The 26,384-nt window shown below is 33.4% G+C and overlaps 3 non-coding genes across 3 annotated transcripts; 1 reads left to right on the top strand and 2 right to left on the bottom strand.

Moving 5' to 3' along the window:
* Positions 1-1,657: 1,657 nt before the first annotated feature.
* On the bottom strand, positions 1,658-1,776 carry LOC130666205 (5S ribosomal RNA). The gene has a single exon (XR_008989643.1). It is a non-coding gene; the product is annotated as a 5S ribosomal RNA (ribosomal RNA).
* Positions 1,777-11,632: 9,856 nt separating this feature from the next.
* Positions 11,633-11,751, top strand: LOC130666199 (5S ribosomal RNA). The gene has a single exon (XR_008989638.1). It is a non-coding gene; the product is annotated as a 5S ribosomal RNA (ribosomal RNA).
* Positions 11,752-25,826: 14,075 nt separating this feature from the next.
* Positions 25,827-25,945, bottom strand: LOC130666188 (5S ribosomal RNA). The gene has a single exon (XR_008989628.1). It is a non-coding gene; the product is annotated as a 5S ribosomal RNA (ribosomal RNA).
* Positions 25,946-26,384: the final 439 nt, after the last annotated feature.

Genomic DNA, 26,384 nt, shown 5'->3' with positions numbered 1-26,384 from the left:
TGAATTGTCGAGAGTTTTTGTTGGAATCCGAACTGGTGGTCTGGTATAATTTTGTTATCTTTACAGTATTTGGTTATTGCCTTACATATAAGTATTTCATATACTTTACTAATATTAGGTAGTAGGCTTATGGGTCTACAACTAGCTGGGTCATTTTCAGCTTTACCTGGTTTTTTGATAGCGATCACATCTGCCTTTTTCCATTTAGATGGAAAGTACATTTGGTTCAGGGCGTTATTAAATGAAGTACAGTAGTTAATGATGATGCTTATAGGAAGGTTTTGAAGTACTATATTGGGTATTTTATCGGTCCCAGATGATTTTTTATTGTTCATCTTTCTGAAAAGTTTACCTAATTCTGTAAAACTAATAAAGTAATTAGGTTTTTCGATAGGTTCAGATGCAAGGTTTATATCTCTCCAAGTTATTGAGGTTGTTTCATTTATTTCGTCATTTTTGATTATATTTTTGAATATATTTGTTTTTTCTATTACTATATTCTTTAGTCCTTTTGTACATAGCTCGTCGTTTTGTTTATGGATACTAGTAAAATGTCTTGCTAATACGTTAAGTTTGTCTAGGGGGTCCTCTATGAGATATTTTTTATCGTTAGTTTTACTATATTGGGTCTTGTCTTCGACTTTGTCTAGTATGTGTCGTCTGGTCTCGTCTATTTCAAGGGTTGCGGTTTCTATTTTGCCATTGGGGCGAAAAATTTCGTTTACCATAGAGAACATGTTTTCAGAGTTTTTAGGAATATTTTTTATTTTTTCCATCCGATATTTATTAATGGATTTTTTATACTCCTGCTTTAGAAGGTACTTGACCCCCTGTAGTTGGTCTTTCAAGTCTTGTAGGTGTGCATTGTTAATAGGATTAAATTTACGATAGATTTTATTTATACTTGTAATAAGTGAACTTTTCCATTTTTCCAGGCTTTTAATGTTTCTATTTTTATAACATTCCGTGCTATTTTTTTTTTTTTATTCTTAGTACTACTAATTCTATTGCTTCTTTTATTTCCGTTTCAATGATGTCTAGGTACTTATCTATTTCTTCGCTGTTTAGATTTTTATCTTTGGGTATTTTTATGTTGTGTAATTTGTTTAGTGTTTTTTGAAATTTTTTCCAGTCTGTTTTTCTATAATTCAGTCTATGACCTTCTTCATAGGTGTCAAGGGCCCATATACTGTCTAACGGATGAGTAACATGAAAGGATAATACGAAAACTGGTGAATTCAGCATGATATGGCCGTTGACAAAATACGGACAACACAATTCGAGATTTGACTACTCTTAATTATAATTAGTTCGATGATACATTAGTTTTTTATTTTAGTTGCGCGAAAAAACTATCCGATCTTCAGATACATGATTTTTTTGTTTATCAATAACTACTCAAAAAATTAATGTATATGAAAGACAGTCGTTTCTTCAATTAATTCTCAAACTATACAAATTCTCTACATATTTCGAGTGACAAAACATTATTTCTTGAATTTTTGTTAAAATAATATTGTTCAATGGTCGCCTTATGAGATGTGATTTAATTGAAAATTGCAACTTCGAAAAAAAAAAAAAAAAAAAAAATTATTTTTCAATTAACACAAAGAAAATAAATTTAGTTTTTAGCAAATACAAAAATAAAAAAAAGAAATGCCAACAGCACGTGGTGTTCCCAAGCGGTCACCCATCCAAGTACTAACCACGCTCAATGCTGCTTAACTTCAGTGATCAGACGAGAACTGGTGAATTCAGCATGATATGGCCGTTGACAAAGTATGGACAACGCAATTCGAGATTTGACTACTTTTAATTATAATTAGTTCGATGATACATTAGTTTTTTATTTTAGTTGCGCGAAAAAACTATCCGATCTTCAGATACATGATTTTTTTGTTTATCAATAACTACTCAAAAAATTAATGTATATGAAAGACAGTCGTTTCTTCAATTAAACCTCAAACTATACAAATTCTCTACATATGTCGAGTGACAAAACATATAGTCCAGTCGGCAAGTGATTTAAATGGCGGTCCTAGTAGATTAAGCGAGGCGGAGACCGATTTTGACGATTTTTTTTTTGATTCCGCACTAAAAAAGGATTTCCAAAAAAGTTGAACAGGTTTCCCGTGTTGCTTTTGATTATTTAAATATTTAAAAATTAGTACTTAGTTAACTTTCAAATATCTCGGAAACTATAGAGAAATCGGGAAAAAAAATTAAGAATTAAATGTAGAGAAATAATCAAAGAAAAAAATGAGACCAATCCGAAGTCTATACGACTAATAGTTTACGAGATATGATTTTTTTAATGCAAATTAATTTTTCGCCGCGCGCGCGGGAGTAAACAATTACCTGGAACTTTTTGAAAAATGCATAAATTAATAAAAATTTTTTTCTAATTCGTAGTTCTTACAATTCAAGCCGATAAACGAAAAGTTTCAAATCGAAAAAATAATTTTTTCGATTTTTTACATTAAAAAAACCATTTTTTGGTTTTTGGATTTAAAAAATCAAAAAATGGTTTTTTTAATGTAAAAAATCGAAAAAATTATTTTTTCGATTTGAAACTTTTCGTTTATCGGTTTGAATTGTAAGAACTATGAATTAGAAAAAAATTTTTATTAATTTATGCATTTTTCAAAAAGTTCCAGGTAATTGTTTACTCCCGCGCGCGCGGCGAAAAATTAATTTGCATTAAAAAAATCATATCTCGTAAACTATTAGTCGTATAGACTTCGGATTGGTCTCATTTTTTTCTTTGATTATTTCTCTACATTTTATTCTTAATTTTTTTTCCCGATTTCTCTATAGTTTCCGAGATATTTGAAAGTTAACTAAGTACTAATTTTTAAATATTTAAATAATCAAAAGCAACACGGGAAACCTGTTCAACTTTTTTGGAAATCCTTTTTTAGTGCGGAATCAAAAAAAAAATCGTCAAAATCGGTCTCCGACTCGCTTAATCTACTAGGACCGCCATTTAAATCACTTGCCGACTGGACTAATATTATTTCTTGAATTTTTGTTAAAATAATATTGTTCAATGGTCGCCTTATGGGATGTGATTTAATTGAAAATTGCAACTTCGAAAAAAAAAAAAAAAAAAAAAAAAATTTATTTTTCAATTAACACAAAGAAAATAAATTCAGTTTTAAGCAAATACAAAAATAAAAAAAAGAAATGCCAACAGCACGTGGTGTTCCCAAGCGGTCACCCATCCAAGTACTAACCACGCTCAATGCTGCTTAACTTCAGTGATCAGACGAGAACTTTTTTTTTTTTTTTTTATAAATATATATTTCATTAAATAATCCTATATATACAAAAATATATTGCACTTATTCACTAAATTACATGTAGCTCCTGCTTAAATTAAGCTTAATCTAATATTATGTTTTATATTAAGATATGTTCTTATTCTTATTTAATTTTTAATTATAACGTGACCCATATACGGTATTTTGGCACTAGGCACTGATAATTGGCTTGTTTTACAGGAAAATTAATGAAAAAACCTGTGCTTGAAGATTACACCAGACCAATATGTCTGTTAATTACTTATGAGTTTGTTTTATAGTTAATTTAATTTTGACGTTTATAGTTGCTTATTAAATATTTCAAGTTTTTGATATGGTAGTTTATGTTTGAAGGTGTTTGGTAAATTGTGCTTCCTTATATTCGTAATATTTTTTGTTAAGTTATTAATCTGCAGTTGTTGCTCATAGAAATTGTTTGCTAGCTTATAAATATAATCTTTAATATAAGGTACTTCCGCAGTCTCATGCATTTCCAATATTTTGGTATATCTATCAGCTGACAAGATTAGCCTAAGGCACTTATTTTGGTATCTTTGAAGGAGCATCATGTTGGTTGTGGACGCGCCACACCACACTGGAGCTGCATACGTTAGGATTGGTCTAATTAACATTGTGTAGATTAGTTTTTTATTTTTGATTGATATTTTTGATCCCTTGACCATCAAAGGGTCTATTTTTTTCTGCACGCTGAAGGCTTTTCTGATGGTTTGTTTGATGTGGTTGTGATATAGCAGTTTAGGATCCAAGTGGACACCTAGATATTTAACTGCATTTACCGGAGTAATGATGCTATGATTATACACTTTTATTGGTTGGATGATTTTTATGTCTTTGGTTTTTTTAGCGAAAACTATTACTTCAGTCTTTGTTGCATTTAGTGAGATTTTCCATTTAGAATAAAATTTTTCAAGTATGTTTAAGTGTATTTGTACTTGCTTTGCTGCGGTTATTGCACTAAAAGAGTGTGCATAGATAGCTGTATCATCCGCAAATAGAGCTGTGCTCGTTTTTGGGAATGTAGGAATATCATTGAGATAGATATTAAAGAGCTTGGGTCCAATAACTGAACCTTGCGGAACTCCTGCCTTGATTGATCTTCTTGTAGATAGTGTATTATTGACAGTAACGATGAAATATCTATTGGTTAGGTAGGAATGTATAAGTGCAATAAATGTTGCTGGGTAATTATATTTTATCATTTTATATATTAAGCCATCTATCCACACTCTATCAAAAGCTTTCTCTATGTCCAGTAAGAGCATGGTGGTAACTAGTTTTTTATTGAAGCTTACGGAAATGTCATTAACAATTCTCGTTACCTGTTGCACTGTGTTGTGTTTATTTCTAAATCCAAACTGGTGATCTACTATGATGTGATTTTTTTCTTCATATTGTACAAGCCTCTTAAGAATGACTTTTTCACAGACTTTACTCATTGTAGGAAGGAGACTAATGGGCCGATGACTACTTGGTTCAGTGCTAATTTTGCCAGGTTTTTTAATAGGTACTATTTGTCCAATTTTTCAGTGTTTTGAGAAATAGGATAGTTTGAAAAAGTTATTTATTATATATGTAAGCTGTACTAGTGCCTTGCGAGATATATTTTTAAGGACTATGTTTTGGATAGTGTCCTGTCCCGGGGCTTTTTTTGACGGTAACTTTTTGATAATAGTTAAAATTTCTCTGGGTGATGTAATATATTGGTCCCAGTCTTCGTTTCTGGTCTTGTCTAGATATTCCTTGACTTGCTCGATTATGCTATCTTGATCAGCTAGCATATTAGCTTTATCGTAGTCCGTATAAGCCTCAACTCCATCTTTTATCAGAGACGGAATGTTATTGTCTTCCATCTTCAGAATTTTTGTCATTCTCCATAGAGAATTATCATATGGATTTAGTTTTTCTAGCTTACTAGACCATTCCTTATTCTTGTGATTGATAATTGCTGTTCTAATTTCATGAGTAAGTTTAGTCACTTCTACTTTATCTTTCTTCTGCCTCGAACGTTGCCAGATTTTTCTTAAATGATTTCTTTGTTTTATCATTTGCAGTATGCTGTCAGGTAGTTTATCTTGTATTTCCTTAAAAGTAGTTTTTTCTATTGTTTTTCCCATGCTGCTTTGTATGTTGTTGGTAAATTTTAGCACTTCTTGATCGAGGTCGTCTGTTGTCTCCATCTTGGATGTAAGAATAATTTTCTGGTCCAGGTATTTTCTGAATTTGATCCAGTCAGCTTTTTTATAATTAAAAGCTGTCTTACGAGCAGTGTTTCTTTGCTGAGATCCTATATTCAGAACTACAGGTGTGTGATCAGAGTTAAGCTCATGTAGTACTTGCAGATCTGAAACATGGCTGACATTTTTATTTATGGCGATATCTATTGTAGTAGGCGTATGGTTATTGGTCGGATAGTGTGTTGGTTCATCTGTGAAAATTATGTTACAATTATTTTTAAGTGTATAATTAAACAGCGTCGTCCCTCTGTTATTGTTAATATGATTATTCCAGCTAAGGTGCCTAGCGTTAAGATCCCCAATTAATATAACTTTATCACCTATGCCTAGGATCTTATCTAGATCTTGGTTTGTAAATTGGTTAGCTGGACTATTATAGGCAGCTATTATACAGATGTTGCTTGCAAGCCTGATGCATAAGCATTCAATAGTAATACTTCTATCTAATTTCATTTCTTTATAGGCTAAATCTTTCTTAATTAACATTGCAACTCCACCTGCTGTGTATCCTTTATCTTTACGTATACAAGTATAATTTCTAACTTTGAGTTTATCCTTATCGCACAATCTGGTTTCATTTATTAAAAATATATCGATTTTGTGTCTATTAATAAATTCGATAACTTCTCCTAGCTTGTTTTTTAACCCGTTTGCGTTCCAACTACAAATTTTTAAATTACTCATGGTGTTTCTAGTTTAGTTGTAAATTCTGCAAATGCCTTGAATTTTTCTATTTGTGTTGTACAGTTTTGTAGATTCATTTTGAGTTCTTTTGCTAGTTCTAGCATTTTTTTGATATCACAAAGTTCATTAATATTTTTAATGACATTAGTTAGTTCTATGAGCTCAGCCATTTCACTACTTACATTGTTATTATAGGTATTAAATTTTTGAGTACTTAACCTATTACTTGTGTTACCTTGCTGATTATCACTGTTGAACCAGTAGTTTGAGGGTGGTGCATTGTTGTTGACTCTAAGTAGTGGAAACTGCTGTTGACTAGTTAAGTTTGGTATATCACTGTAGTCTTTTGTTCTTGATTGTGTAGGTTTTTGTTTTGTCTTACTTGATCTTTCTGTAATTTGCTGAAGCCTTTTGCGGTATGACTCACAAATTGTGGCATTTGCAGGATGATTACCCGCACAGTTAGCACATTTTGCTGGTTCCTCTTTGGGTTTTTGGCAATCTTTTGTAAGATGTTCTTGTCCACATTTCAGACATACTGGTTCAGCAAAGCAGTTGGATGTAGCATGTCCCCATTCTTGGCAACGGTGACATTGTGATACTCTTCTTTTGGTTTCATAGTTTTCCCACATAACCTTGGTACTACATAATAGCTGTACTTTGTGTTTGATATGTGTTAGATGGGTGTCAGCAGGCACAGCTACCATGAAAATTGGGTTTTTTGTGCCTTTCATCAAACTAACTTGCGTAGCTTCGAAGCCAATTTCATTGAGTTCAGTCATTATATCTCTAGGGACCGTTTGCTCATGCAAGCCTTTGATGACTAAGGTTTTCTTTTTGTCGGTTTTAAGTGTGTATGTATGAAATTTAATATGTATGCTCTTTAGATGCTCTAGTAAGTTTTTGTAATCAGCTATCGACGTGGTAAAAATTTCTGATTGGTGTTGATGATATTTAATATAAAATTTTTCTTTGGTTAGACACTTCAGGACTTCTAATATATTTGCATGATCAGTAATCTTACCATGGATAACAATTGGTGGAGGTTTTTTCTCTTTTCTTGCTGTAGTGGCTGTGGGATTTGTTTTGCTGGTATTCGCATTATTATCATGTATGATGTCCCCTTCCATTTCTTCATCAATTTGTGATAGTGGATCAAATCTGTTTGACAGTGGAATGCTTACATTATAAGCTTTTTTATTCATATTATCTTCAGAAGTCGCCATTTCATTTGCATTATATTTCCTTTTAGTGGCTTTGGTAATTATTGTTGTGAGATCCACTGCCGATGGCATTTGTGAATCTCCTGTGAGGTTAGGTGTACCACTTATTCCAGTAATTGTGTGTATTTATGTAAGTTGGTGATATTTTATTAATAAAATTATTCACAAGCAATTAATAATTTTCAAGGTTTGTTTTGAGTTATTATTTATATATGTTTTTGAATTGTTTTAATTGAAAAGCAATTAAAAAACACAGAGCCGATACGTTTGGAACGTGAGACGGACTCGAACTCAGACGAGAAATGGTGATTTCATTTTTTTATTTTTAATTGTTTATTTAACCCATAAAAAAAAATGTTACAGAAATTTTTGTTACACGAATAAACAAAATGTATGTTTTTTTTGCTTTGAGCGTAGAGGATTACAAAAAGGCCATATCGGCACGCATTGCGTAGTTCGCAAGAATTTAGAATGGATACATTAGTATAAAAATATCTCTTGTTATTAGTTTTATAGAATTTTTTTTCTATTTATTTATAGTGTATGACATTGGAGAAAAGGGGATAAAACTCCAATCTGATGCTTCATACGTGGCGTCTGATTTGCGCCGATAAAATACTTAGAACTAGTCAATAATTTAAATGTTTACATATTTACATATTTACAGCTTAAATAACTAAATGACTAGCATTCTACTCTGTGGCAGCTCCTTCTATAAGCCAAGTGTATTTTTTGGTATTTTCCCTATGTCTGTCTTCCTTGTCCCTCTTGGGGAGTGCTTTATTGTAGCGCCAAAGTGGACTAGCTTCATTTGCAATTTCTTCAGGATCGTACATTATCGCTAGTTGTTGTTTTTTTCGATCAACGTGGTATATAATTGGCACATTGCTTGACGAGAACTGGTGAATTCAGCATGATATGGCCGTTGACAAAGTATGGACAACGCAATTCGATATTTGACTACTTTCAATTGTAATTAGTTCTATTATACATTAACTATCGATATTTTTTTAACGTCGTGTAAAAAGTCATTAACAATATTAGTTATTTGAATAAGTTGAGGTGGAGTATTTATCCTATGCCCTGAATTTTCGGTCAATCACTCCGATCCTGAATCATTTAGCGTACAGAAGTAGTCTTATTATAATTCGTACCAATTACTCAATATCATTACAGCCAATTTACTTGCTTTAATATTTTTCGTTATAGTTATTGATAAAGTTTAGTCTAATCAATCACTATTATCCGTTACATTATCATACAGTAAAAAATATCCACAACTTGGCCGTGGAGGTATTTCCAACCAATTGGAGTAGGGTCGATACTTTCGAGGGGTCAAATAAATCAATTACTGTATTTTTAATTTATATTACACTCAAATCTGAAATTTAAAATAGTAATATTTTTGAAATCTATTTTCAGTTACATAATAAATTTTTATTGTTATAATTAATCCTTCCACTATATTTACTATCTTTCATCCTATTTATATCTTATTTTATTAGTAAAATTCTTCAGTAAATAAATAAAAGTATTATTAATGACATTACAAATAATAATCCGATTATCAATAAGAAAATAATTTATAAGTCATAAGCCGTGAGGTATGTTTGTGAGTTTCTACATACGTTGGTGTGTTTGAATAAGTGCGGGTCTTTGCTTTGCAAGAATCCTAGCTCATTGTTCTGTTCTGGTAAAATAAAAATTTCGTAGAGGCCAGCCTAAGCCAGGGTTCAACCCGCGAATTCTGGTGGCTGCTGGTGAAAATCGCAAAGAGAACAAGCGATTTGTCTCAATATATATGAGGGTGTTTCAAAATAAACATTTTTTTTTTTAAGTCTTATGGTCTCAAAAGTTAGTCTTAGGTATAAAAAAAATCCTCCCAAAAGAGCAGCTCGGAATTTCAATTCTACTAAGAGCTCAACGAATATTCATTTTCTCATTCAAATTGCATGTAAAAAATATTTTTTTTTGTTTTTTGAAAATGAAAGCAGAGATCGGCAAAAAAAAAAATTCTCATTTGCCATTTTTTAATTATTTAGATATATAATATCATCGTCTATACTTAGACGAGAACTGGTGAATTCAGCATGATATGGCCGTTGACAAAGTATCGACAACGCAATTCGAGATTTGACTACTTTTAATTATAATTAGTTCTGTTATACATTAACTATCGATATTTTTTTTTAACGTCGTGTAAAAAGTCATTAACAATATTAGTTACTTGAATAAGTTGAGGTGGAGTATTTATCCACCTTAAGACTAACACAATACATGATTTTACCTGTAGTTGCTAAGTATTACATACGCGATACCATTGAGGATAGTATGAAATCTACCAAAACAGTGATCGATAAAAAAGAAAATATTTTTATCCTATTCAATATAAACGGATTTGCGTTTTTATAGCAATTTACGGCTTTCAGTTTATTGCGAGCATCTCATTTTATAAGAGTGACCCAGGGATCAACTGTCCGATAAAGTTTGTAATAATCATGAGCGGTGCATGCCGCGAGCTTGAATAATATAATAAGGATTTTACTGCAAACAGGTCATAGCTTAAAGAAATGGAAGGTAAGTTACTATCGAGTTTGTGATGGTTTCGATGGCTATTTTTATATTCTACAGAACTAACTATTACTTCCATTTCCATGATCAGTAACAAGGCACTCAATTAATTATCAGTTATAATCTGTAAACGATTGTAGATTTCTCCATCCCGGTCAGTTCATAGAATAAGCAATGAGCAGTGAGTTCCTCAATACATGCTTTCTATAATTCTAATAAATCTCGTTGCAGCAAAAATATAAGCTGGCTAAAAATGAACTGGCTAATTTTTTTTTATTACTCCTTTTTGGCTATCGTCCCTACGCTCTTACATTTGAAATAGTGAAAATAGTGACTATCTACTGTTTACTAGTGAAAAGTATGTCATTAATCCAAATAGTGGTATACTTTTCACTGGTGATAAGCGACCTTTCACTGCCAAATAGTGATTGTCACGTGATTTTTACTAATTCGATTTTAGAGAGTTTGGGCCACGTGCTATTCACTGCTGTATTTTTTTTACCGGGGCTGTTCTTCATCTTTGATTTGGCTTGAATAATCAGAGTGTCTCACAGCTCGGAGAGTAGAAAATCTATCAGGGAATGAACGAGCGGATGACAGCTTGTCATTCTGATGGAGTCCTTGGGGCTACTAGTTCCCTCAAGTCCTTTCGCAGGTAAATCGGGAGCCTGCACAAATGGCTGTAATTTTGTAAGCTTCTCTTGTGGCCTTCCTGATATCCATTTTGATTACTTGAATTTTCACTGCTGATATGGGTTCCTGTTTGATTATCGCTGCACTTACCGATAATTGTTTTTTCTGAGCAGATGGGAGCTGCTGCTACCCTAATCTTTGTTTTTAACCCATTGGTGTATATGCTGATGTATTCCGGGTGAACTGATACCCGAGAACTTTTCCGTTGGAAAAATCTAGAATATATATTAGTTTGGAAAACGACGAAATTATCGTGAAACATTTCTTTCACTGAGAGAAATGTTTATGTAAAAAAAATCTCCTGCGAGGAGAGAGTTAAGACGTTCCAGATGTGGCTATCCCGTTCGAACGCTAAGTTGTACCCACGGTCTATGGTCGCAGCGGATACTCCCAGCGTGACAGTAGACAAACATCCATAAATACTAGATGTGTATTTTCAAATACAATGAAATTTATACCATTTTCTTCGTTTTCATTATAATTCTTTTCTAACTTATACTTGGATTTTTATATTAGAGTATTCCAACAGATGCAAGAGATTACTTTTCTCAGATAGAATATATCGTCAACAGCATTAGAAACAATATGCAAAGATTTTATAAATTGCTCGCAATAATCTAACAGTCGTAAATTGCTATATAAACGTGAATCTGTTATCGATTGCTGCTATGGTAGATTTCATACTGTCTCCAATGGTATTGCCTAAATAATACTTTGCAATCGCAGGTAAAATTATGTATTGTGTTAGTCTTAAGGTGAATAAATACTCCACCTCAACTTATTCAAATAACTAATATTGTTAATGACTTTTTACATGAAGTAAAAAAAATATCGATAGTTTATGCATAACAGAACTAATTACAATTGAAAGTAGTCAAATCCCGAATTACATTGTCCATAGTTTGTCAACGGCCATATCATGCTGAATTCACCAGTTCTCGTCTGATCACTGAAGTTAAGCAGCATTGAGCGTGGTTAGTACTTGGATGGGTGACCGCTTGGGAACACCACGTGCTGTTGGCATTTCTTTTTTTTATTTTTGTATTTGCTAAAAACTAAATTTATTTTCTTTGTGTTAATTGGAAAATAAATTTTTTTTTTTTTTTTTTTTTTCGTAGTTGCAATTTTCAATTAAATCACATTCCATAAGGCGACCATTGAACAATATTACTTTTCTCAGATGAAATATATCGACAACAGAATATATGCAGAGAGTGGACCAGGTGGAGGTATATCACATGGCGACATGATGAGAAGAATGCTCACAATTTCCGACGCGCATAAGAAAAATATTTTTTTATAAATTATATATCATATTAAGGCATTTCAAAAGTTCATAACTTGGAAATAGATAAAATTACTTGAAGGTAGAATAAATTTCATCTACCTTTTCCATTAGAAAAAACAAAGTTATCATTGTTTTAAATCGAGCGTGAGCAAAATGCTCATAACGTGAGTACTGACGGGTTGAGAAATACGAAGAAAAAAAAAAAAAATTCTCAAAAACGATTCCAACGATCGACTTTGATTCTAATCAGCTCTAGAACTCGATAAGACACGTCGATTGCTGCATCGACCATCTCAATCGGCTTATTCGTTCTAGAGATATCGTTGGAGAGAGAAATGGTAAACTCTTTTGATTTCCGCAAGAACGATTCAAATCGATTGATTAGTTCAAAAGTTATAAAAGGTTCACATGCACATATACATAGACTCACACATACAGACACTCGGACATCTTTCTGAAATTAGTCAGAATAGCTTGCTAGGACCTCAGAACGTTGATATCTGATGAAAATTCGATTTTCGAAAATCAGGATAAAAATAATAACTTCTTGAATTTTTTGAACATCGTCGATTTTCTTAGTGAGAAGTTAAAAAACTACACAATAAACATATTGATAGATAACTGTATAACAACAAGACCGCAGGACAGTGATAAAAAAGTCATAAAAATTACTTTAAAATTATAATAATCGCCACCCAATTCAGCAATAATTAGTATTGTTTATTAAAGAACAACCAAATCGAAATTCTGTGGATCGTTTTGTTTGAAAACAAAAACCACAACGCACACGAGGCATAACGTCACTTTAAAAAATCCGGCTAGGCCGGATCATAACACGATGGATAATGGGAACCGGCCCGAAAATGGGTCACAGCCCTTCATAAAACCGACTTCAGGCACAAGAAGTATTAATGCAACTAAAAATCATAACTCTATTGGCTTAGAGAAGATGTACAAAAAAGCAGTCAGAGAATATGGGGTAAGCAAATCAGTATCAAACATAGTGCCGAATCTCAAGACAGCCAGACCTAGATCCAGTTCAAACGAATTTCATACAAATACTCAAGGAAGGGATGCATCAAGCAGTACAACAGAGCGAGCAATGGGAACGTCCCAAAAAAATAGTTAAGCTACAAGTAGCTCAGAAAAGAAGCAGACGGCATACGTCAAGCGAGTCATCTGAGATAGACGAAGGACTCAACACTTCGGATATGCAAATCGACCCTAACACGCAACATTCCTCAACAGGTCACTCGACGTTAGGGAATACAGAAGACGAAACGAACGAAGTACCGAAAGGTAAGCCTCCTCCAATTTTTATCAACAAAGTAAAATTAACTGAAATGGTCAAGTTGCTTACAGACAATAACGTAGTTAAAGGATCATTCTTAATAAAGCAAGAAGATGCTGAAAACATAAAAGTTACCGCTAAATACCTGGAACTTCATAAGAAAATAATTAAAATACTTAAAGCCAAAAACCTCCATTATTTCAGCTTTACACCAAAATCTCTTAGACCAAAAACAGTTATAGTAAAAAGCATTCATGGTGAATACAATGCAAATCACATAACCGCGGAAATTAACGAGTACAACCTACCAAACACCAAGATAATAAGACTGACCAAAATAACCTATGATGAAAACAGCCCTGATACATATTACTTCACTGAGCAGTCGTTGTGAGTGGATGTACGTAGAACGCTCTGCGTCGGCGCTACTTTCAAATTCAAATTCAAATTCTTAAAGTGAAATTGTAAAATGTGAATGTAAAGTGATAAGTGAATATAAACCTTAATGAAATTAGAACAAAAAAAAAAAAAAAAAAAAAAAAAATCAATATTTGTGAAAATAAGTGTTAAAAAAAAAACTATAGGAGCGGCGTAAGCCGAATTAGAAATAATGCAGAAAAAGAAATGAATAGCGTGATCAACAAGGATCTGTTTAACATTCTAACTGAACCAAAGAGCCCAAGTGAAATCAACAACCTATTTACAAAGCATATAAGGAAGCGGTCATTAGTGGCTCCTCCTCATACATCAAAAATCAAAGCCCCCCGAAATCCTAACAAAATGAAGGACGTAAAAAACAGAAAACGAGACTTTAACTCGAATAGTGACGATGAAGCTAGTGACAGTGATTTAATAAAGCAACTGCGACGTGAAATAGATGCGCTCAAAAAAACAATCATACAATTACCACAAAATAGCGAAGAACAAATCGCATCAAATTATAAAATTCCAACTAATAATAAATTTGCAGTGCTTGACAAAGAAAATGAAGAAAATATGCTCACTGAATCCCCACCGACGACCATACTTCAGCAGGGAAACGGCGAAGAGTGGAAAACTGTTATAAAAAACAAAAACAAAAAATACAAAATAACAGCCACCGACAACTCGAAAAATGAAAATAATGTTTCCAAAGAATCTACCAAAATCGTAACTACACCAAACAATCGGGCGAAAGCTTTTACATCTACTCCAGTATGATCCTTCAAACCACCTCCTATTAATATTTCGGGACAAACACCAAGAGACACCGTTATCGCTATTCGAAACGGACTAAAAACTAATAAATTCAACATAAAAAAACACAGTGAACATTTACACACAGTAAGACTCGACTCATACGATGACTACAATAAAACAAAAGAAATACTGAATGAAGTTGACACACAATATTACACATATACCCCTAAAGAAGAAAAATACCAAACCTTAATTTTGAAAGGGCTGGATAAAACATATAAACCAGAAGAAATTTTACAATTGCTAAAGGATCAAAAAGAACCAAATCTACCATTCATCAAAGTGAACTGGTTTGCTACTTCAAAATCGGTACAAAAAACATCATTCTCCCAATATATGTAGTACAGTTAAGCCCAGATAGCAAACGCAGCGCTGTACATAATATAAAATACCTGGACCATCACGTTATCACGTGGGAAGCCCTGCGGAAACCCGATTTGCCCCAGTGTAAAAATTGTCAAAGATTTAACCACACGGCAGCAAGCTGTCATCTGGCACATCGCTGCGTAAGATACAAGGATTCCCATGACCCGGGGAATTGCCCACTAAAAGAGCAAGAACTACTTGATAGAAGCAATCTCTATTGTGTACTATGCCAAACATATGGTCACCCAACATCGTATAAAGGGTGCCAAAAATACAAGGAAACAAAAATTAAAAATACAACTACTCCAGAATCAAACGCAGAAAAAAAAATCTGGGCGTCGGTTGACCCTGCGGGCCAGCCCCAAAACTTCCCGCTGTTTTCGAGCTCAAGGAGCTTGAAAACATCACTGTGAATATATTTTCGAGCTCGAAAATGCTATTACAAGGAATCATTATTTTATGAGCATTTCAAGCTCTAACAAGTTACGTTTTATGCTAGAGTTTGAAAAGTTAAGAATCGAAAATTGTTAATGAAGGAGCGGTTTTTTAATTTTTATTTTCGATTATGTTCAAGGAAATAACTGTATCGCGGCAGAAATCAATGTCAGTGATCAAAATCAAGATTTGAATGAGTTTTGATTTAGGTCAGAGCAATAATATATGGAATATCCGAGGAAAACATTAAAGACTGGGTTTTTCAATTGTTTGCTGACAATATGTTTAAAACTAAGGAACAAGTTAAATGGCATTATCTGATGATTGGAAGAGACTATAAAGAGAAAGAGTTGGTATGATTTCAGACACATTTTAGCACATTATATTTTGATTTATCTGGAAAAAATAACATAAAATGTTATTTTTTTAACTTTTCAGCGCCGATATCTTTTGAACTAATCAACCGATTTTGACATTTGAGGTGGCAATCGGCGCGTTTTCTTAAATTCTAGAGCTGATTAAATTTTAATATTGATCGGATGAGTCACTTCAAAGATAATCGAAAAAAACCGTTTTTTATCATTTCTTTCGCCATCGATATCTCTCGAACAAATTAACCGATTGAGATGGTTGAGGTGGCATTCGACGCGGCTTATAAAGTTCTAGAGCTGATTAGATTTTGAAGTCGATCGTTCAAGTCGTTTCTGAGAAATCACTAAAAAACTAAAAAAAAAATTTTTTTTTTTTTCGAAATTCGCTAATATTTTCGAGTCTGCTTAATCAAATGATCTGAAATTTTCAGGAAAGTTGAGGGCCAACAAGCTCCTTCGATTGCCACCTCAACCATTCAAATCGATTCATTAGTTAAAAAGTTACAAAGAGTTTACACACACACACACACACACACACACACACACACACACACACACACACACACACACATACATCCACTCGGACATCATTCTGAAAATAGTCAGAATAGCTTCCTAGGACCTCAAAACTCCGACATCTGATGAAAACTCGACTTTCGAAAATCGGGGTGAAAACAATAACTTCCCAATTTTTCGAAAATCCTCGATTTTCTTAGTGGGAAGTTAAAAATGAGACCATAAACCAAGGCCCAAGCGTAAGCCGGGTCGGGAAATTCCGCATGAAAAACTCAGGTATAACTTTTGCTGATAACTTCAAGTCCCCAAGCCCAATATCAAATACAAATGACAATCCAGACTTTATGACAGTGCTTAGTGCTTTACAAGAACAAATCTTGAGTGCAGTGAATATTGCTAAGCAAAACACAAAAAAAAATAGAACAATTGTTCGAAGTATTTTTAAATAAAAACTTAAGAAACATAAATGGCTAACTTAGATCCTACAACTAAAATAAATGTAAAACAACTCAAAATTATTACAGTAAATGTTAATTCCATTATTCAACACCAAAGAAGGGCCTCTTTGTTATCCTTACTGGAAAATAATATTCCAGATATAGTATTACTTAATGAAACTAAATTAAATAGTCTCGTTCACCTGTCTCGTTCAGTTTACGACGATTCTTAACATCTTTTAAAAACTCCGGTTGTTAAAAATAAAATATCATCTGAATTCAATTTTGATTTGATTATTACATATGTTTTTAATAATGGATGAAAATAATTCTAGTTATAAATTACAAGCAAATTTAACAATTGAATTAATCTCAATTATTCATTGAAAAAAAAAAAATCTGCAATTGACTATCATTATCAATGTCGCCAGAATTTTTTAATTTAATTCTTCAATTAAGAAAAAAAAATTTGTAATTAAATCTAATTTAATTATTTTTTGGAAAAAAAGATTAATTTTAATTATTAGTTGAATTAAAAATTATCAATTAAATTTATTTGAATCATCGATAAAAAAAAAAAATAACTTTAACTACTAACTTCAAAATAAAAATAAATGTTCAATTATTAAAATTTTTTCATCAAAAATATTTTATTATTCCTGATTAAAAACTTCGATTAAATCTGATTCAAGCTCGATTGTATTTTTTTGCATGATCAATCATGATTTTGCATGAATCATGCTTAATCTTGCATGATTCATACATGGCCATGCTTAGTCTTATCTAAGCCTTAAGGCTCATAAAACGATAAAAACTAACAGTTTCACAGTACAACTTTGGCTGATAACGATTTAATTATTTATGGATCAATACAATTTTTCGTAGAGTTAGAGAAAATCATATGTTTGGTTTTAGAAGCATTTGTTATTGAACATACAATATTTTTCTGTAATCTTGAACATCAAGTGCAATATAACTCATATAATGCCTATTCGTGAAAGTGGAAAACTATTATTTCTAATAATAAATCAAATTAAAACAATGTACCGTGTATTGCGTATCGGAAATTATATACGTAATAGTTTTAACTTATTAAAAATAAATTTTAAGCAGTAAAATTTTTTAATTATAATTATTATTATACATTCTCATCCATGATCATACATTATTGAGTATCACTTTGTATAAATCAGGCATAGTCATGTATGCTCATGCAAAGTCATGCTCAGTCATGCAATCTCATGCATGATGATTAATTTCTCGTTATATATATTCATGCATAATTGGTCATGATTTTACATGGTCATGTATGACGTTGCATAACTCATGCAGTGTCATGAATGATGTTATGACTAAGCTTGGTCATGTATGACGTTGCATGAATCATGTGTAATTATTATTTCCTCGTCATGCATGATTATGCGCAATTGAACATGGATTTACATGGGCATGCATGCCGCCTTTGCATGAATCATGCAAATTCAGGCATGATCATTCATGATTAAGCTTGATCATGCATGACTATTCTTGCCTTTTCATGCATGGTCATGCATGATTGAACATGTGTTTGCATGATCGTGCAAAGTCATGCCTGGATCATGCACGATCATATCTGAATCATGTATGAATCATGCATGATTCATGCATGACCAAGCATGGTCAGGCCTGATGATTTTTTCCCGAGTGGCAATCGACGTGTTTTATGAAGTTCTAGAACTAATTAGATTTTGAAATCGATTGATTCAATTTTTTTGTAGGCATTCGAAAAAAAATGTTTTTTACTATTTCTCTCATCAACGATATCTTTCGAACGAATTAACCGATTGAGACGGTTGAGGTGGCAATCGACGCGATTTATCAAATTCTAAAGCTGATCAAATTTTGAATTCGATTTATAGAGTCGTTTTTGAGATATTTCAAAAGAAACAAAAATTTGTTCTTTTTCAATTCTTTCAACAACGGTTTTTTTTTGAACGAATGAACTGATTTTTATGGTTAAGGTGGCATTCGACGCGGCTCATAAAGTTTCAGAGCCCAGTTGATTTTGGAATCAATCCATCGAGCAAATTAGAAGTTATCCGAGAAAAACATTTTTGAAAAAAATTTTTTTTTTGAATATCTCTGAACGAGACCTACCGATCAAGTTGAATTGTTTACGGCTTCAAGATATTGACAAGCCGCGTCGAATGACACCTTGACGATCAAAATCAGTTCATCTGTTCAAAAGATACAGGTATTTACATACGTACGTACATGCATACATACATACATACACTCAAACATCATCTTGAAATTAGTCAGAATAACATCCTAGAACCTTGAAATGTCAAGATCTGATAGAAATTCGATTTTCGAAAATCGGACCCAAACCAGTAACTTCCTGAATTTTTGAAAATTTTCAATTTTCTTAGCGGGAAGTTAAAAAAAAATATTTATTTTACAATTAGCACAAAGAGTATAAATTCAGTTTTTAGCAAATACAAAAATAAAAAAAAGAAATGCCAACAGCACGTGGTGTTCCCAAGCGATCACCCATCCAAGTATACTAACTACGCTTAATGCTGCTAAACTTCAGAGATCAGACGAGAACTGGCGAATTCAGTTTTTTTTTTTTTTTTTTTTTTTTTTTTACATAAAATTTATTTGAATTGAAAAAGTTCAAAGTTTTGTAGTACAATATGTGGTTCAAACTAATTTAACAAAAACCAATACACTATTGTTTATTATACTATTGGACTACTATTGTAGTTACTCATAGCTTATATTTATTTAAAACTTGGCTGTTTCTATTGTCGTTCTTTATAATGTTGGTCCCTAGGTGAACAGCTGTATGTCTCGTCAGAGTAATCATAAGTGGAAAAAAAATTCTCGTAGAAAAACCACTTGAATAATAAATATATATTAGTTAACTTATAGCTAAGGGTGACCAGTAGGAAAAGGGAGAAGGAATGGGTCAGGATGTGGGGACATATGCAGAGGTCAAATATATACACTATTTACATTGTTAGGACTATATGTACAGTAGTTTACCTATCTTGTCTTGCTTTCTTTTTTTTAGCTTTTCAAGATGTATGGAGTCATCGGAGAGCCACCAGTATTTTTTTAACTTCCCGCTAAGAAAATTGTAAATTTTCAAAAATTCGGGAAGTTATTGGTTTCGGTCCGATTTACGAAAATCGAATTTTCATTAGATGTCGACGTTTTGAGGTCCTAGAAAGCTATTCTGACTAATTTCACGATGATGTCCGAGTGTATGTATGTATGTACGTACGTATGTAAATACCTATATCTTTCGAACGGATGAACCGATTTTGAACTTTAAGATGTCATTCGACGCGGCTTATCAATATCTTGAAGCTGTAAGAAAATTTAGCTTGATCGGTAGGGCTAGTTCAGAGATATTCCAAAAATAAAATTTTTTCAAAAGTGTTTTTTTCGGATAACTTTTAATGTGTTCCATGGATTGATTCCAAAATGGACTGGGCTCTAGAGCTTTATAAGCCGCGTCGAATGCCACCTCAACCATCAAAATCGGTTCATTCGTTCAAGAGAAACCGTTGTCGAAAGAATTAAAAAAAATTTTTAACTTTCCGCTGAGAAAATCGACGATTTTCAAAAAATTCGGGAAGTTATTGGTTTCACCCCGATTTTCAAAAACCGGGTATTTATCATATGTCGACATTTGAAGGTGCTAGGATGCTCTTCTGACATTTTCAGAGCGATGCCTGTATGTATGTATGTATGTATGTGTGTGTGTGTGTGTGTGTGTGTGTGTGTGTGTATGTGTGTGTGTGTGTGTGTGTGTGTGTGTGTGTGTGTGTGTGTGTGTGTGTGTGTGTGTGTGTGTGTGTGTGTGTGTGTGTGTGTGTGTGTGTGTGTGTGTGTGTGTGTGTGTGTGTGTGTGTGTGTGTGTGTGTGTGTGTGTGTGTGTGGATGTAAACCTCTCATATCTTTTTGATGAATGAACCGATTTAGATGGTTCTTGCGGCATTCGAAAGATATTTTCTGAACTTAGATTTTCAAAAAAATTTTAGACCATTTAGTCAAATAAACTCTGAGATATTTAAGAAATACGAAAAAAAAAAAAATTTTTTTTTTCGTTTTTTTGGATATTGTGAAAACTGTTAGATCGATCAATTCCAAAATCTAATCAGCTCTAGAACTCGATAAAAGCTTTGATTGCCACCAAGAACGTCTCAATCAGATAATCCGTTCAAAAGATATCGTCGACGAAAGAAACAGTAGGAAACGGTTTTTTGCAAATATCGTCGAAACGACAAAACCAATCATACCCAAAATTTTATCAGCTCAAGACCTCAATAAAACACGTCGATTGCCACCTCAACCGTCTTAATCGGTCGATTCGTTTACGAGATATCGTTGATTAAAAAAATAGTGAAAAACGTTTTTTTCCAGATATCTACAGAAAAATTGAATCATTCGATTTTAAAATCTAATCAGCTCTAGAACTGATGTATAGACACGGGATATATTTGAGGTAATTAGTTGCCGCTGAACGTTACATACCTGTGCAAGCCCGAAGACATTTTTTCTCAAATAGCCGGAGGTTTTCGATATTTGATGCACTCGTATTCCATCTCATTGGTGCAGCATAGGTGATGATGGGACGTATTAGCAAGAGGTAACTTATTATTTTTGCCTTGCGGCTTAGCTTTTTGTTGTGAAATATTCTGCCATGAGATCTGAATGTTTTAGATGCTTTCTCCAATTGTATGTTGATGTGTTGGTTGTTACGCACCAGGTAATCGATATTAAATCCCAGATATTTTACTATTTCTCTATGAGGTATAGTTACTTCCTCGCCGGACGAAGGATCTGCAATTTTTATACTAAAGCTTCTGCATGGAATTTGGTTCGATTTAGTACAGTTCTTGGCTGGTTTATGGAATAAAATAGATTCGCACTTGGCCGGGTATATTTTTAGGTTTCACGATATGTAGTGGCTATTTATTTTGGAGACCAAGTCAATGAGTTTGTGTTGAATTTTTGTTACGTTTCTTCCTGCGACATATGCCACAAGGTCATCGGCAAAAGCTATTGAATAGGTGTTGTTGTTATTGAACTCGAATAAGTTTAAAATTTCACAGTTGTAGATGTTGAATAAATCTGGAAAATTAACAGCTCCTTGCTGGAGTCCTTCTTTTATGAGGAATGTAATTGTGCAGATAGTTGAGTCGTCCCAAGTGACGAATTCCTTATTTGTGATCATAGTAATAATTAAAAAAATTAACAAAATCCAGCAGTTCTTCTTGAGAAGAATGTAAATGAGTCCGTCGATCCAAACCGAATCGAACGCTTTTTCAATGTCGATTAATGCTGCACCGGTGTATTCATTGTGCTGAAGGTGGAAGTTAATGTCTGAGAGTAGTTTATTGATGGCATGTGTAGTAGGGTGATTTTGGCGAAAACCGAACTGACTATCAGGGATGACGTTGTTTTCTGTACAAAATTTTCTGATGTAATTATTAATTACGGCTTCAAACACTTTGCGAATGCAAGGAGTTAAGCTGATTGGTCGATAGCTAGACGGGTTAGTTGGATCTTTGCACTTTTTTAATATAGGAAGTACCTTGGCCTTTCTCCAGTTCTTTGGGAAGTACTAATTGTTGATGGAGTTATTGAATAAGATTGTGTAGTCTCTGATTAATCGGCTTGGTATTCTTTTGAGCACTATTAGAGGAACATTATCGAGTCCAGCTGACGATTTGTTCGGTAGATTTTTGATGATTTTGGCGACTTGTATTTGTGAGCAAAATACATGATCAGGATCATCTTCGCTTGACGGATTATGGGCTTTATTTCTCTTTGAAAATGATATTGTTAATTGTTTGTCAATCATGTCTTTTAGCTGGTTTTTGATATCTACCACACTTTCTTGCACTAGTGTTCTAGTTTCGGATCTTTCATTTAGCTGGCTCGGTGAGTTAATTTTTTTTTGTAAAACGCGCCTATAACGTTGAGTTTATCGACTAGCTCGGTGATTATATGGTTGGATTCGTTGTCTATTGGCAGCTGGCTGATCTTACAATCACTACGGGTTAGTATGTCTAGGTTGGTATTTTAAATTTTTAATTCGTTGACTGTGAGCGGTTGCTTTGGTCGAAAGATGCTATTAATTAAAGGAAAAAACTTATGGGGATTTTTGTGATCGATTTGTTTGATTTTGGAGGTCCAGTAGGCGTCCGACGACTTATCTCCGTTTGGAGCTGTTTTTTGGCATCGTTAACTAATGACTTTACTCTTATTGTCAGTCCCTCCCTCACTGCAGGGTCTTTTTTCTGGAGCGTGTGGAGTAAGGTAATTAATTGCAATTTAGCTTTTTGGAGTTTGTTAATTTTATGCGAGACATATTTATGAATGTCACTGCTATTCTCATACTGCGGCACAGTTGATTCAATGGTTGAGCGTATGGCAGTATTAATGCCTTCTAGGTGGGCGTTAATTTCCGAATTAGTGAAATTCTTGTCCGCTGGAATTTCTGCAGTGTAGTTTTTGCTGAGTGTTTTATTAAATTTTTTTCAATTGTTTGATTTATATTTATATATTGCTTGCAGAGGGGCTGTGTTTATTATAAGTTCATCGTTAGTTGGAAAACTTACTGTAAATGACACTGCCTTGTGATCACTGTCGTAGCTAGTTGTAAGTAATTTGTTGTTTCTAGCTTCGTTTATATGAAGTCTATTGTCAATCAAGGCCATATCAAGGTAGGTTGGGGCTGGGATGAATATGGGTTCGGCTGTTGTATAGTGTTCTGTTCTATACGTGGCCGCATTTTCGTCGAGCCATTGAGTCAAGTATCTTCCACGGCCAGTTGTTACTCTGTCGCCCCAGTCTTTGGATCTAGCATTTAGATCACCGGCTAATACGTAGAGATTGTTTTCTCGTTTTAGCGCTCATTCACTAAATAATGTATTTAGTTCGTTTTTAAATATCATTCTGCAGTCGTTGTTGGCGTAAGCGCTAATGACAAAAAAATTGTGTCTGGCCTTCGTAGTTAATTTCATTATAGTAAATTCTAGTGTTTCGTTTTTGCTTGACGATGGCGTGGGGATAATTTGATATTTAAGATTTTTTTTTATAAGAATAGCTGTCCCACCGTCTCCATCAGCGTTTGGACGATCCGTTCGTATCATGGAATAATTGGCGAAGTTTTGCTTGTGTTTTGGCATTAATTTTGTTTCCGACAGGAGTATTATGTCAGTTAGTGCATATGAGTTTCGTTTTGTCCGCATCCTTTTCGATTTTGCAATTTTTTGGACCATGATCCTGCCCACATTTAACACAGCGGAATGGCATGTTAAAATTTGTGCTGGCGTGGCCCATACGTTGGCATCTTTTACATTGAAATACTGGTTTCTTTCGTGGATGTTCCCATCTGACCAGCTGGGTGGCCAATGCTCTTATACTCGTGAGATGACGTGTTTTGCTCAGAAGATAGCTGGACAATTAAGTAATATGTATCAGGGCTGTTTTCATCATAGGTTATTTTGGTCAGTCTTATTATCTTGGTGTTTGGTAGGTTGTACTCGTTAATTTCCGCGGTTATGTAATTTGCATTGTATTCACCATGAATGCTTTTTACTATAACTGTTTTTGGTCTAAGAGATTTTGGTGTAAAGCTGAAATAGGGGAGGTTTTTGGCTTTAAGTATTTTAATTATTTTCTTATGAAGTTCCTTCGTCTATCTCAGATGACTCGCTTGACGTATGCCGTCTGCTTCTTTTCTGAGCTACTTGTAGCTTAACTATTTTTTTGGGACGTTCCCATTGCTCGCTCTGTTGTACTGCTTGATGCATCCCTTCCTTGAGTATTTGTATGAAATTCGTTTGAACTGGATCTAGGTCTGGCTGTCTTGAGATTCGGCACTATGTTTGATACTGATTTGCTTACCCCATATTCTCTGACTGCTTTTTTGTACATCTTCTCTAAGCCAATAGAGTTATGATTTTTAGTTGCATTAATACTTCTTGTGCCTGAAGTCGGTTTTATGAAGGGCTGTGACCCATTTTCGGGCCGGTTCCCATTATCCATCGTGTTATGATCCGGCCTAGCCGGATTTTTTAAAGTGACGTTATGCCTCGTGTGCGTTGTGGTTTTTGTTTTCAAACAAAACGATCCACAGAATTTCGATTTGGTTGTTCTTTAATAAACAATACTAATTATTGCTGAATTGGGTGGCGATTATTATAATTTTAAAGTAATTTTTATGACTTTTTTATCACTGTCCTGCGGTCTTGTTGTTATACAGTTATCTATCAATATGTTTATTGTGTAGTTTTTTAACTTCTCACTAAGAAAATCGACGATGTTCAAAAAATTCAAGAAGTTATTATTTTTATCCTGATTTTCGAAAATCGAATTTTCATCAGATATCAACGTTCTGAGGTCCTAGCAAGCTATTCTGACTAATTTCAGAAAGATGTCCGAGTGTCTGTATGTGTGAGTCTATGTATATGTGCATGTGAACCTTTTATAACTTTTGAACTAATCAATCGATTTGAATCGTTCTTGCGGAAATCAAAAGAGTTTACCATTTCTCTCTCCAACGATATCTCTAGAACGAATAAGCCGATTGAGATGGTCGATGCAGCAATCGACGTGTCTTATCGAGTTCTAGAGCTGATTAGAATCAAAGTCGATCGTTGGAATCGTTTTTGAGAATTTTTTTTTTTTTTCTTCGTATTTCTCAACCCGTCAGTACTCACGTTATGAGCATTTTGCTCACGCTCGATTTAAAACAATGATAACTTTGTTTTTTCTAATGGAAAAGGTAGATGAAATTTATTCTACCTTCAAGTAATTTTATCTATTTCCAAGTTATGAACTTTTGAAATGCCTTAATATGATATATAATTTATAAAAAAATATTTTTCTTATGCGCGTCGGAAATTGTGAGCATTCTTCTCATCATGTCGCCATGTGATATACCTCCACCTGGTCCACTCTCTGCATATATTCTGTTGTCGATATATTTCATCTGAGAAAAGTAATATTGTTCAATGGTCGCCTTATGGAATGTGATTTAATTGAAAATTGCAACTACGAAAAAAAAAAAAAAAAAAAAAATTTATTTTCCAATTAACACAAAGAAAATAAATTTAGTTTTTAGCAAATACAAAAATAAAAAAAAGAAATGCCAACAGCACGTGGTGTTCCCAAGCGGTCACCCATCCAAGTACTAACCACGCTCAATGCTGCTTAACTTCAGTGATCAGACGAGAACTGGTGAATTCAGCATGATATGGCCGTTGACAAACTATGGACAATGTAATTCGGGATTTGACTACTTTCAATTGTAATTAGTTCTGTTATGCATAAACTATCGATATTTTTTTTACTTCATGTAAAAAGTCATTAACAATATTAGTTATTTGAATAAGTTGAGGTGGAGTATTTATTCACCTTAAGACTAACACAATACATAATTTTACCTGCGATTGCAAAGTATTATTTAGGCAATACCATTGGAGACAGTATGAAATCTACCATAGCAGCAATCGATAACAGATTCACGTTTATATAGCAATTTACGACTGTTAGATTATTGCGAGCAATTTATAAAATCTTTGCATATTGTTTCTAATGCTGTTGACGATATATTCTATCTGAGAAAAGTAATCTCTTGCATCTGTTGGAATACTCTAATATAAAAATCCAAGTATAAGTTAGAAAAGAATTATAATGAAAACGAA

Source organism: Microplitis mediator, chromosome 3, assembly GCF_029852145.1.
Source record: "Microplitis mediator isolate UGA2020A chromosome 3, iyMicMedi2.1, whole genome shotgun sequence".
NCBI lineage: Eukaryota > Metazoa > Arthropoda > Insecta > Hymenoptera > Braconidae > Microplitis > Microplitis mediator.
This window is presented reverse-complemented; position numbering and strand designations above follow the sequence as displayed.